General features: G+C 43.8%; 1 long non-coding RNA gene across 2 annotated transcripts in view; it reads right to left on the minus strand.

Moving 5' to 3' along the window:
• Nucleotides 1–223: 223 nt before the first annotated feature.
• The window catches only part of LOC106148926, an 84510-nt gene continuing 70761 nt past the window's right edge, over nucleotides 224–13972 (minus strand). For both annotated transcript variants that reach the window (XR_001234699.1, XR_001234698.1), the window contains 4 exons: nucleotides 13565–13679; nucleotides 1290–1426; nucleotides 1040–1156; nucleotides 224–575 (listed from right to left, as the gene is read on the minus strand). This is a non-coding gene — a long non-coding RNA (uncharacterized LOC106148926). The remainder of the gene's footprint in view (nucleotides 576–1039; nucleotides 1157–1289; nucleotides 1427–13564; nucleotides 13680–13972) is intronic.

A 13972-nucleotide genomic window follows, 5' to 3' on the forward strand; every position in this document is an offset into this window, starting at 1 on the left:
GTGGGGAGTTGGTCTGCAAAGTTCAATTTCTGTCGCAGGATCTTAAGGCAAAAAGGGGAGAAGGACAGGGAGTGCGGAGAAGGACTGGAGGAGCTGGCAGCTGTTTCCTGAAAACTCATGCGGCACCAGGCCTTGCAGGAACAGAATCTCATTCAGTCCCTGCAGCAGCCTTCAGAAGTGGAGACGAGGGGAGGGTGGGGCAAAAAGCAGCAGGGATCAGGAATCGCATCTCTCGTGCTTGATTCATTTGACAAATAATTAGCGAGGGAGTTTGGGTGCGAGGCATGGAGCCAGCGTTGGGGACCCAGCGTGGACGTGACATCATTTCTGTTCTCAAGGTCCCCGTGTTGCAAGCACCTGCATTAATGAGTCCCGCAAGCCTTTTCCAGCACATTCGCCTCTGTTCGCAGCTCATCCAAGTCACCCTCAGGAACAGGGAGCTTTAGTCTCTCACAGGATTTACCAACTATCCTTAAATACACAGCTGTTGCCTCTTGTCCATTTTCCTTAGGATCGGAGACTCTGAATGCCCCTTTACAGTTGATGCAGAAATTTAATGTAGTTAATTTCTTTCCCTAAAAACAAACAAAACAAAACAAGACAGAGAAACTTACAGTATTATTCAACCAACAATGTGAATCAACACAATCTTAAGTCAGAAAAAGTACGGGAATTGTATATAATCAAGACATGAATACCTCCCATCTGGGAGGCACTATATACACTATTTGGGGGGAGGTAATGGAGGATAAAATTTACATTCCTCCTCTCTGATGAGGCCCTGACGTACAACTGTTTCATAACTATCATCTTTGCCACATGCGCACTGTCCCATGTGAGTCAATTAATGTCCACATGAAAACAAGCAGAAAAGGAAAATCTTCTGGTTCCTTAATATAAAAACGCAGCAGTACTTTCACAGTCTCAAAGGAGGAAAGGTGCTGCTAAGGCCATGCTGAGCTTCTGACCCACGGCTCCATCAAGACAGGGACACAGATGTACATGACAAAAAGGATCAACAAGCACCTTCACAAAGTACCTTGTTTTTTTCCTTTGTTAAGCCACAATCATGCCTGAAAACATTCCATCCTCTTTGTTTGTGGAACCGCAACTAGATTCCATGTAACTTGCACAAATTCCTCAAACCTCCCAGGGCCTGAAGATTGAAAACAATATGTAGGTTTTAAAAAGGATGTGGAAGGAGTTCCAATTCCTCGCCAAAGCAGATTGAAATTAAGTGCATCAGAAGGAAATTTAGATGAGCTGCATCTTCTGTTCTGAGAGCATACCTGTGAGTCTGGGTACGTGTGCAGAGAGGAGGCGGCTTCAGAAACATGGTAGGTTCCTCGGGAAGTGGGGTCCCAGGGCCAGAGAGCAGAGCGACCCCAGGCGGGCAAGTTCCTGCCCAGCCTCCCTCACTCGTCTTCTAAATGAGACAGGAGAAAATGTGATTCCTAAACAAACTAACAAAAAATTCTTCCCAGCTCCAGGGGTTTCCAGGGGATGTTTGTTTTGATGAGATCTCGGGCCTGATTTCCAAGAATCCAGAGGTGCCAACTGTTTGTTAAAGCTCCTAAACCAGCGTGATCTCTGGCCCTTAGGAGATTTATCTTTTATTTATACAGAGTATTTTTAAAAGCCTGTTATTGAGACAAGAAGTGACTGGGAGGCTTCATGTGAGAAGCAAAACAACATCTTTAGAGTCTACATTTTTTACAAAATTATAAACCACAGAAGCTGAACTGAGAGGTAGTAGGTTTTATTTACTCACTGAAACCCAAATTTAACTCAGTGTTATTAGACAAAGCTGAACACAAGACATTGTTGTCAAGGGACCATAGTTTGGAGTGGAAAACTACATTGCAAAATACAAATTTCAGCTTGAGCGGCATTGGGTGGGGCAAAGGAGTCAGGACACAGGAGACAGAAGTGACTAATGCCTGCTGCGATCCTGAAGGCTTTCTGGAGGAGGCGGCCCAGGTTGAGTGTGGAACAAACCCATCCTCTTGGTCAGCCTCCTCACTAACGTCTCAGCCTACTGATGCCCTGCAAAATGCTGTGGAATGCAATGGCATAAAAAAATAAACATTTGTTACATCATTTTGTTCTCACTTAGGGACTCTCAAAAGTTATCTTCAAGACTGTGCCTGGGTGACAGTTCTCTGAGCAAGAGTGGTGCTGGACGATCTGCTTCCGAGGCAGCTGACCACATGCTGTCAAGTTGGTGCTGCAGGCTGGAGAGACTAGACTCCTCACCATGGGGACAATTTAGCATCTGGCCACTCCACAAGCAGTAGTTCAACTAATAGCTAAGTAGAAAATTCAGAGTGCTTCAGACTTAGTCTCTTCAAAAGCCACTATCCATTGTATCCATGGTGTGCCCAGAACATCCCACGCAGTGCTGGAAGGAACTTAACAAGGATGGAAGATGGGAGAGAGACACTGGGAGCCATCTTGGAGGCTGGCTACTACAAGTAATGACAGCACCTAAGACAGAAGCATTTCCAACTGGGTGTCGTGGCCCATTCCTCTAAGCTCAGCACTCCTGGAGGCTGAGGCAGGAGTATCACACTTCTAAGTCCCACTTGGACAATTGGCAAAGGCCCTTGGTTCAATCTGTAGTAATACACACACACACACACGCACACACACACACATACACATACACACACATACACACACACACACCAGTCTGTTGTTAGTATATTTATTCTTTTGTGATTGGAGGTAAGAATAATGGGGCAGTTTAGTTCAGCAGTTAGTGAACACCAGATTTTAGAATTTTGTGAGCCTTAGTTCACATCTGAGCTCCACCACTCACTGGCTGTCTGGCTGCTCTGCCAGTTGGGAGATGATATGAACTAAAACCCCCACAGTGGATGGGAGGATGGAAGCCCCATGTTGAAATGTATCCCCAGGTTCTCTGGGTCACCTTCCCATGGGCTTGTGTATGAGAAAGAAGTATGCTTCTACGATGTTTGACCCCTTATATTTTACAGTTTCTTTGTTGGAAGCCCTTTACCTGTATCCTAATATATTAGTTGGTAGAAAAAGTTTAGGTCAGGTGTGGTGGTACACTAATTACAGCACTCTGGCATGCTGAGATGGGAAGGTGGAAAATTGCAGCACAGCCTGGGCAATTTAGTGAGACCTTGTCTTAAAATTTTATAAGGGGATAGAGAAGGAACTAGACTTTAGCTCAGAGCAGAAGCCCTGGGTTCTACCCCAGTACTTCAATTTAAAAAAAACAGTTTAACTTCTGAATCTGATTTTTTTCATCTGTAAAGTAGAGACAGAAATACCAGCAACTTCACAGAGTTCTTGTGAAGAGAAATAGAATAATGCATGAAAGCATTTGTCCCGCATCTGGCCCGGAGTTCACACACTTGTCATCGTCACTGTTGCCCTGCTCTGAATTTATGATCAGTGTCAGCACACTGGAGGAAACAGAAACATTCTGTGAATTTGACCAATGTGTGTAGCTGTCCACCGACAGTGTTGCCTTAGAGAGTTTGAAACAATTTCCTTTGGCGACCCCTTTAATAGGAACTTCGGGGATTTAAATAAACACAGACGTGGTTTCATAGGGAAATTATTCTGTAGACTGCATTTGGGCCAAGATCTGCTATGGACATCCTGCCTTTTCTAGTATTCAGTTTCCAATTCTAGAAAATTAAAAAGAAAAAAGAAGAAAGAAGGGAAGGAGGAAGGGAAGGAAAGAAAGGCAAGATCAACATTTCTCTATTCCCAAGGATTCCAGAAACCAACCACAATAATTCCACTATTACCGTACTGCATATTTGGCTTGGCATAACATTTTACTGAGAAAGTATTTTAGTGCTTCAAACAAGTTTGCAAACCACGATGTGAACAGGATGATCTACAAGGCACCGTCTGGCCATATGAATCTCTCCCAACTGACTGCAGACACTGAGCCTGCACATCAAAAGTCCCCCTACTCCTTACACTCTCCAGGGTCTGCTATTAGTCCCAAATGAATTAATAAAGATGGTTCATATTCCACAGGGTCGCTGAGAACTCCCTCCACCGAGCTGAGGCTGTGCTTCTCAGCTAGTCTGTGCCATGCCATCTAGTGAACAAATCCAGCAATGAAGCATCCTCCAGCTCATGCATGTTCCCTGATGGGTGAAAAATTCTTCCAGATGCAATGGCAATTTAACAACAACAAAAAAAAAACTCAAAATTAAGAAATCCTGAAATGCCATCTCTAACCAATGCCCTGGGCTGAAGTAGCTGAAATAATCAAAACTGTCATTTTAGTTCTTCTCTCTTAAAATTACTACTTTTAATTTCCCCACTGAAGTGTTTCTGGCCAACCCATCAAATTTTCCATCAGAATTACCCACAGAACAAACTTGTATGCATTGGCATATAAAAATGGGCTGGCAAGATAAGCCATATCAAAATGGAAAGTAGAAATAAACAGACCCCCAGTCACCCTAGGAAAACAGTAGGTGGAATAGCAGAGCACCCAAAACGCCATGCTCATGTTGACAGAATCCCCGGCTTCCCTGTTCACGGGTAACATCTCATCCAGAGACGGAAGCAAATGCCAGTTCTCCTGACTGGAGATTTTCCTTAGAGGACCAGGGTCTGGTGCCAACACTTGTGTGTCCCCTGGATTCTCTTCGTCAGCCACAATCTGGCTTATGAATGAATACCCAGGACATCCTGGGATCCATAGGAAGTCCCTCAGAGCTCAGTGACAAAAAGGAAGGATGACAGCAAAAATAGAGTTAGTGCTGTACTTCATTTCAGCAGCAAAGCTCAAGAAACTTAGCTTTTACTTAGCACAACCTCCATCTCTTATGCCCACAGACATCTGAACCTCAGGCATGGTAATCGACAGAGCATGATCACCATTCTTGTCTATGGAGAGCTGCTTCCTGAATTCAGATCATTTGCTACCATGTTTGGAAATTCATGTTTAAAAAAGAGCACATGCCTTTTCCTTCACCGCCCTGATTAGCATTTCATACCAGAAAAAAAAAGAAAGAAAAAACAACCTCAGGGCCGAATTTTCTCCTTTTGCCTCTACCCAACTCAGCTCCACTTGGTTCTCATTTATTTCACTGTGTACTTTGGAATTGGAGAAGCCTCTGAGTTCCCTGTTAAGTCCCACCACCTGGGAGAGGTTATTTCAAAGGAAGCAGACGTGGGCTCTTCTCCTGCCCTGACTCTTTCTCCACAATGTCAAAACAGATTGTTGACAAGGTGGTCTTTGTCTGGAGGGGGAAACAGAGAGAGAGAGAGACAGAGAGACAGAGGGAAAGGGAGGGAGAGGGAGAAGGAAGGAGAGAGGGAGAGAAAGAGAGAGAGGGACACAGAGGGAGAGGGAGGGAGAGGGAGAGACAGAGAGGGAGGGAGGGATAGAGAGAGGGAGGGATGGGGGGAGAAGGCACGCCTTGCACCCTTCCTACAGGGATGAGGGACAGAGCAGAGGGCTTGGCAGGAGCAGCTACCTTCAGCCAGGAACTGCAAACCCCAGCTTCAGGCAGCATGCCAGTCCCTGGAGCAGCCTCCTCTGCATCACTCTGGGGGTGAATCTAATCAAGACAGGATGTATGACTTCAAAACCGCTGGAAAGCATCACAGGTCAAAAGTTTAAATCAAGTTAAGCCCCGTTGGAATGTGCAAGGCCTGGAGTTTCTAATCTCTGCTTCTTCCTCTCATCTGCTCAGGGCTCCTTGTGGGATGAAATGTCTTGGTCGGTCAAGGCTGGCCTTGACGCACGAGTCCGTGAAGATGCAGCTGGGACACCAGAGCTGAAGAGGCTACTAGGAAGGGTATCTCATACAGAAGGAGCCAATGCCATGTGAAAGTGCACAAAAGGACATGCAGAGACAGAGAATATTAATGCCGAGACGATCATTCTGAATCATTCAAACTCCTTTGCTACAAATGTGGCAAACAGGTCCAAAGAGGTTAACATCTGGCTCACAGTCACACAGCACTTGTTGGCTGACCCACTGGAAGGACAAACAGATTTAAGTTGTGCCAGGTTTCTATCCAAAACCCAGTGGCTTGTGTTTGTCCTTAGGATGAAATGAAATTTCTGTATCTATTAGGCCTTGGGTGATGCAGCTTCTGCCCAGTTCTCTGTTCACTGGGACCCCCATCCCACCTTTGCTGCCTCCCCTCCTGGCACATTGGTCATTTTTTTGTTCCAAATATTATGAAGTCCTCATCCATTCCAAATTCGGGGACTTGCTCTCCCTCCTTTGTTAGAAGGTATGTTTTCTGGCTGTTCATCTCTCAAGTGGTAGGAAATTCTTCCTCAGGATATCTGGAAGGCGTCCGTAGCCCCACCCCCCTAGGTGCGAATCATCCTTTTGCTGTCGTCCCACTCAGGAGAGTACATATACTTGCTGTGGAAACCTTAGGTTCCCTGTCTTCCTACAAGTGATGGCCTGATGTCAAATACTTGACAGATGTTCAATACCTATTTGATACACCAAATAATCAACCAATCAGACAAGCAATAAATTCAAAGATAATTTCTTACTATCCTTAGTAGTTAAGTACAGGGTTGGGTGTGCAGTAGACATCAAATGGCCAAAGATCATTTGAGAAAGGTTAGTCTGTGTCCCTCTCTTTGATTCTAAGAGGATTTCATGACTACTGAGTAAACGGAAAAATGTTAGAAGTCAAGTGGCCCACAGCACATGCTAAGCTTCAGTTACAAGAGACTGGCGGCTTCTGCTCAGGCCTCTTGCAAGTGTCCCCCGGAGACATCAGGTCCCAAGTAAGTAATCTGACTCTTCTGGGTGACCTTCCTCCTGGAGGGACACACAATGGTGCCCAGGCCAATAGCCCAGTGTAGCGCACCCTGCCAGGCATCCCCAATAAGCCACAAAGCAAGTGAACAGAGTCCTGGTGAACTGACTCCCCTGAGACATCTCCAACCACCAGCTGGAAGCCACTCCGTGACCTCAGCCACTGAGCAGATGAGCTCTGCCCGAACTCCTGACCCACACAATCCCACCCTGGAGTAAAACAGGAGTTGCTGTAAGCTGCTGCATTTTGCAGTGCTTTGCTATGCAACCACAGAGAACTGCACCGAGAGTATAAGACTGTGAAATGTATACTTGCTCTTTGTCCTGGTTTCCTAATGTGTAGTTTTAAAGTCCTTGTTATCTCCTGAGTAATAAGAGAGTCTTTACTGTATGATAATTAATCAACTGACGGCTTTGGGCCCCTGGGCACCAGGAAGATCAAGGCATGGTGTGAGAATGGGGACCTTAAACCTACCATCCCCAACCTCCAGGAGGAAAGAGGGCTGGAGGTCAAGTTGATCACCCGTGGCCAGTGATGTTATCAGTCATGAATACATAATGAAGCTTCCATAGAAAGCCAAACACAATAGGTTTGGGAGTTCCCAGATAGCTACCTGTGGAAGTACTTACAGGCTGGCACATGTTGAGAAACTATGGAAGCTCCATGTCCCTCCCCAAGTAACCTCCCCCTGTGCATCACTTCACGATGATCTTCTGAAATATCCTTTGTAATAAGCCACTAAATAAGTCTCCCTGGGTTCTGTGAGTCACTCACGTAAATCAATAGGATTGAAGGTGAGGGTTGTGAGAATGCCACTTTATAGCTGGTGGGGCAGAAGCACCGATCTCAAGTTGTGGTGACCACTGGGTTCAGAAATGGTAGGGGGGCGGATGGTGTCTTGTCAGATTGAATCCTCACCCCATGGAATCTGACACTACTTCCAGGTAGGTAGTGTCAGAACTGAATAGAATCAGAGGATGCCCTGTTGGTGTCTACTACAGAATCATTGGAGAATCGCTTGAGGTGGGAGGGAATTCCTACAGAGGTCACAGAAGCACCGGTCATTGAGCGAATAAAAAAAACAGGCGATTTTCCTCCACACAAGACTCTATAGTCAGATGATTTGGGTTCCCCTCACAATTCTGCCATTCCTTAGCTAGCAGGGTGAGCTTCTGACCGCCCGATTCACTTCTTAAAGCATCAACAGCTGCATCATGGGCAAAGTGTGAACTTGAAGTCCTTATCCACAGAGTGAGTAGGAGAGTGAGTAGAGCCTGTGTCAGGAACTTAGCACAGCACATGACTAGTGTGAATCTGGAAAAGTCTACCTAAGATGGAATCGCTTTGGCCAGAGACAGAGCATTCCAAAATGGAATCTAGAGATGGTCGCACAAGCCTCTGTTACACAGACTCTAAACTGTTGGTTGCCCGACTAGCTCTGGATCTGCACCTGCAGACTGTGGACATAGGGACTTCACTGCCTGCCTGTGTGAATCATGGTTCTTTCCAAACAGCTCATGCCTTCCTAAACCCTGCCCCTTTTCTCCCTCTTCAGAACACTATTCCCATTTTGCCAGGGCCCATCTTCTGAGTTGCAGCTCCTAAGACCGCATTTCCTATGCTGTACAGGATTGATATTGATTATTGATCAACACTAGTTACACCAAGTAATCGATAAGCCCTTAGTTATTCACTGTATGTTCCTCAATATGTACTTTCAGCCAAGCAGAGATTCTTTACCCATGTGAGTCACAAGAGAAAGGACCCCAAGGGCCTGAGTTGCAGCACTCACTTGCCCATAGTTCATCCACCTCAAGGAAAAATCCAAAACTCCCTGTGATTTGGAAAAACTCTTGTCCTGCTAATGTTAGGATCATTGTCGCCTTCTCTCCCTTTTTCCTCTGGAATTCCTTTCTCAGCCATGTATGCACGCCCACAGTCCCACACATCCCCCAAAATGCAGGAAGGAAACAGATAAATATTCCCAATGTGAATATTTCTGGGTAGAGAGATTATAGGCATCTCACTTCCTTCCTTGTGATTCTTTTTTGTACTTTCTAAATCTTCCATGGCAAACATTTTATTTTCATGAAACTTAATGAACATTACAAACACAAGAAGTGAAAATTTCCTCTATTTGAAAACTAAGACACCATTTTCTTTGTTTCTCTCACTAGGCTCTACCTGAATGAATGAATAAATGAGCAAAAGTAGAGCAGGAATTGTGTGTGTGTGTATGTGTGTGTGTGTGTGTGTGTGTGTGTGTGTGTGTAGGAAAATCTTAATCTATGCACTGAACATATTGGTAAAAATATAAAGTTTGAAAGTTCTGCTTTTTCTCCTCTGTCTTTAGTTTTTGTTTAACTTCTTAAAATGTTGTTCATTCTAAAATCTTTTTTTAATGAAGAAATGCTTTTTTGAAGTGAATAATCATTCTGTATTTTATTTTTTAAGGCCAAAATGCCAGCGATTCTTGAAATAAGTGTCTCCTTCTGCATCTATGTTTATAAATTGATGACAAGCTCTTAAACAGTCATTTAGCAATGAGAAATTTCCAAGACAGCATGCTACATTCTGCTTAGAGTTCAGTTTAGTGGAATGTGTATAAATTGCTCATGTCAAAGGGAGACAAAGTCCCCAGAAACATGAACTACCAAGGGCAGCTCTTGTGACCACAGATGTTTTTCCTCTCTCACAGGGCAGCAAAGGGGCTGACTCTGCATGTCACAGCCTCCAGGGGCTCCACCCAGGAACACTGGACTGGCACCCATTCTTTCAGAAGTCTTTTTCTGCCCCTGCCTTCCCTCCAATTGCCAAGTGTCCGACAACTCTGATTCTCTCACGAGTTTTCTAAATAGGTTACTAGTTCATGCACTGGATTTTCTGTGCTCTCATCAATTCGCCAGCTCGTTGCAACCTGAATCAGTCCAGCTGTGTGAGATGAATTCCGGGAAGGTGAAAATCGCCCCAAGCCCTTCATGACTTCGATGCAGGATGCAAGCTCCCCCAGAGCTCCCATTCTGGATTTTTCTGTATCAGCAGCTAAAGCAACTCACTTGACCTGGTATGCCAGCACCCCTGTTTCCGTCCTGTTTCATCTCAGGAGGTTTTCAGCTCTAAGTCATCCCAACAGGCTTCGTTCTTTTTTTCTTTGTGGTCATTGCTCATCACTTAGATCTATAAATATTAATCACAAGCCTCATATTTTAAAACCCTTGTGAGCATATTAACTATTTAGCCACATAAATCAATCCTAAACTAATCTTAGTGGTTCATTATATTTTCACAAGTTTCAGAACTTTCCATTGTAGCCACCACTCTTGGGCTGCTTTTGGTAACAGTTATTTGATGACTTTTCAGTCTGCTGAGGCCTTTTCTTAGATAAGGGAGCAGAAAGGGAAGGGTGTAGAAAAGGGGAAGCAGGAAAAGATAAAGACAGAGGAAGTGAAGTTAAAAAAGAGTAATGACAAGGAAACAGAAGAGAAAGGGTAAGAAGGATGACTGCTGGTGGAGACCTGAAGGTCAGGGACTTACTTCTGATTCTCCAGCTCTCCTCAGGGGTTCAGAGAAAGTCACTTAACCTAGCTGAAGTTGGCCTGAATTAGAGGATATCTCCACCTTTGTGCTCACAAGTTCTGTCCTCCCATACTAAGATCCAGGGTCTTCTCTCTTCATTACCAGGACTTGCTTCTCAAACTATCCCCAGGTAGCACAGGAGAGAGTGAGAACTGCTTTGACTTCTCTTCTCTGTACTCATCAAAGCATGTTAAGGGCTCCCAAGATGGCTGCCCAACATGGGCTCTCCAGTTCTTGGTTCAACATTTACTGGAGGAGGCAGTCTCTGTGAGTGTCCTCTTTACTCTGTGTTTCTATTCAGATCACACACAGTCCATAAGTTCTCGGAGTCTACCTGCTAGTTGTATGAAAACTGAGAGGCTGTCCCTAGGACCACCTGGAAAATCCTAACCGCAGGGCTCTTTTTGCACCAGTCACCCCTAGAGGGCACCACAACAGGGGAAGCGGGGTAACAGTCACTGATAGACCAGACAGGTTTGCCTTCAAAAATAGCATCTGCAGGTGTTCAGCATTAAAGCAGGTACTTCATCTCAACAAGCATTTCCCTCACCTATAAAGCAGACACGCTTCTATATGATTCTTAGGGCTATTATCCAGAATAAAAGAGACAATGCCAGAGAGAGAACTATGGAGAGCCTGACTTATAGTTAGTGTTCAATAAATGTGAGCTTTTATTATTACCATATTTCCTCCATTCTGAGACATCATTGATCGGAAGCCAAAGCATCAATTTAATAACTTCTCAGGGGGAAAAACAATATATTAAACACACGTTCCCATTTTAAGACATCACAATTTCAACAATATTAAAAGGTGAAAGGAAATGTGTCTTAGAAATCAATGATATATAGTCTTATTATTGTCAAATTTTGGAATCATTTTAAGTCATTTGTTTGTTTACTTGCTTTTTTCATGTTTAGTCTGGTTTCCCCAAGAGGCATATAAGTACCATGAGAGTAAAAAAATGGATTCTTCTTCCCCATTTTTGTCTCATTGCCTAGCTCAGGTGCTAAGTGAATATTTGCTGTTAAGATGGTTTAATATCATCTTACTGTGAGAGGTTATGGATTAAATTCCCACTAATGTTGCCATTGGCTCATGAATTAAACTGTTCCTCATGTCTTGGTAATCCATGGAACTCAGTTACCCACAAGCATTAGGAGGATAGTTGGTTGGTAGATCAGTCGGTTGGTTGGTTAATTTGAGAACATGTTGTTGAAGAATTCAAATTTAGAATTGATCTATATACAAAAGGAAAGGGGATAAGAGTGTACAAGAAATATAGAGCTTCTCCATAACTTCTGACGGTAAGGAAACAGTCATAACTCATACTTGAAAACGAACACAAAGCAAGGGTGAGGCATTGACCCACATCAGCTGAAAGCACTGTCAGTAAGAATGACTTTAGGACTGTGGACATGCATTAGACATTCATAATATCTGTTTATAATAGAATCAACTCTCTCCTTCAAGTTATAAATGAGAAAAATAAATCCTAGTTGCCCATGCATAGATAAAGCATGGATTCATTGAGCCAGTGAGCATTTCTTGAAGGCCCACTACATATCAGGTATGTGCAGAGAGGTAAGAAGCCATGCGGTATACCTGGAGGACAGGGGAGGCTAATGAGAGACACTACCTTATAAAGACAGCACTGATCTACATCAAGTAGGAGGCAGCACTGATTCAGGTTTGTGGAGTCCCAAGAGAAGAAGCAGTAATTATTCTCAGAAGAGAGATTGCCAATCCCATTAGACTGACTTGGAGTGCCAGTCTCTGGTTTTGCATTGATCCAGTCATTTCAGAAAACTCCCTGCATCAGGAACTGAATCCCAAGCCAGGGCACCTGTCAGAAACCAAGTGATGCTCTAGAGATGTGTTGGAAACAAAATGGCTTCTACTGGAAACAAAAAGAAATTTTACTCATTCAACTGCCTGGAGGATGGGTATAATTATGTGAATAAAAGTTGCTTTTAGTTTATTATGCAACAGCACTTCTCAACTAATTGGCATAAACAAGAAATTGGATCCAATTATACCAATCACAAAGAACTTGTTTGACAAGAGACTGCTCCAGGGTGCGTTCTTCTTTGACAAGGATGAACACAACTTATCAGAGGGCTATGGGGACAGCATTATTATCAGAACAAGACACGAGAGGGACTGTGCAGTGGTGAAAGCTGTAAGCCCAGTGCACAAACCCAGCACTGAAGAAAGATATGGACAGTTGAGCTCAGGCTGTTGGACTAAGCTTCATGGGACCTGGAACAAAAAGGATTGGAACTTGATGGCCCTGGACTGGTCATCAACCATGAGGAGAAATTCAGTATTAGAAGATATGGAAGATAGGCATAGCAGACTTAGAAATCACCCAAACTGCAAAGGGGCTTGTCAACAAAGGCATGAGTATTCAGAGATAAAGTCAATGGTGAAGTGGAAATTATCAGCAGGCACTTGCTCAAGGTGATGCTGATTGTATAAAGACCTCTAGGTTGTGTTCTATTTGTGCTATAGTTGGAATCTTGAACATCACCCAAAGGCTCATGTGCTAGAAACTTGGTTCTCAGGGTAGCCACACTAGTTAGGGTTTTCTAGAGGAACAGAATCGATAGAAAATGTATGTGTAATTTTGCAAGTGGGTTTATTTGGTAGACTTACAGGATCTGGAACAAAAGAGTCCCAGTGGCTCTTTGCATGCTAGAGAGCTGGAGGTGCCAGAAGTCTCTGAGCCCCAAAAGATGAAAACTACAGAACTAAAGGCATCAAAGATACAGTACCAGTCCAGGATAGAAAGCCTGGAAGCTCTCTGGAGAGTTTCTGGTCCAAATCTACTTTGGAAGGCTGAAGAAACTGGAGACTTAGATCCAAAGGCAATGGAAGCAAAGGGTCAACCCACTCAAGAAGACTGGAGCTTCTCAAAAATGAGTGAACTTCCTTCTTCTTTCTTTTTCTACTGCATCCAGGCTATAAGCCGGTTAGTTGTGATATCTATAACCAGGGTGGGTCTTCTCCCCTCAGTTTGCTGGCATACATGCCAATCATCTTCCCAGACACATCTAGAACTGTGCTTTACTAATATTTTAGGTGTTTCTTAATATAGTCTAGTTAACATAACATGATTACCAGTCACAGTAGTACTACTGGGAAGTTGTGGAATGTTTCTGAGGTGGTACCTAATGGAAGCACTGACCTTAAAGATGATATTGGGTCCCACCTCCTTCCTTTTTCACTTTCTCACTTTTGTCCAGGAGATGAACAGCTTTGTTCCACAACATAATCCTGTTGTGTAATGCTTCCTCACAGACCTAAAAGCAATGAAACCAACCAACCATGAACTGAACACTCAATAACTGTGAGCTACTAAACATTTCCTTTTTAAAAATTGGTTATCCTAGGTATTATTAGAATTAACAGAAAGCTGATTCATAAAAAGTTTGCTTTCAGTTAGTATTGTTGATCATGCAAGTGCTAAAGGGACAACTCTACTAGTACTGAGGTTCAACTGGGAGAGACAAGATATATGAGGAAGGAAGATAGTTACTGCAATATCTCAGCCAATGGATTACAGGGCCAGACATCAGATACTGAGGAGGTGAGT

Source organism: Chinchilla lanigera, unplaced genomic scaffold, assembly GCF_000276665.1.
Source record: "Chinchilla lanigera isolate Chin_1 unplaced genomic scaffold, ChiLan1.0 scaffold00032, whole genome shotgun sequence".
NCBI classification, from domain to species: Eukaryota; Metazoa; Chordata; class Mammalia; order Rodentia; family Chinchillidae; genus Chinchilla; species Chinchilla lanigera.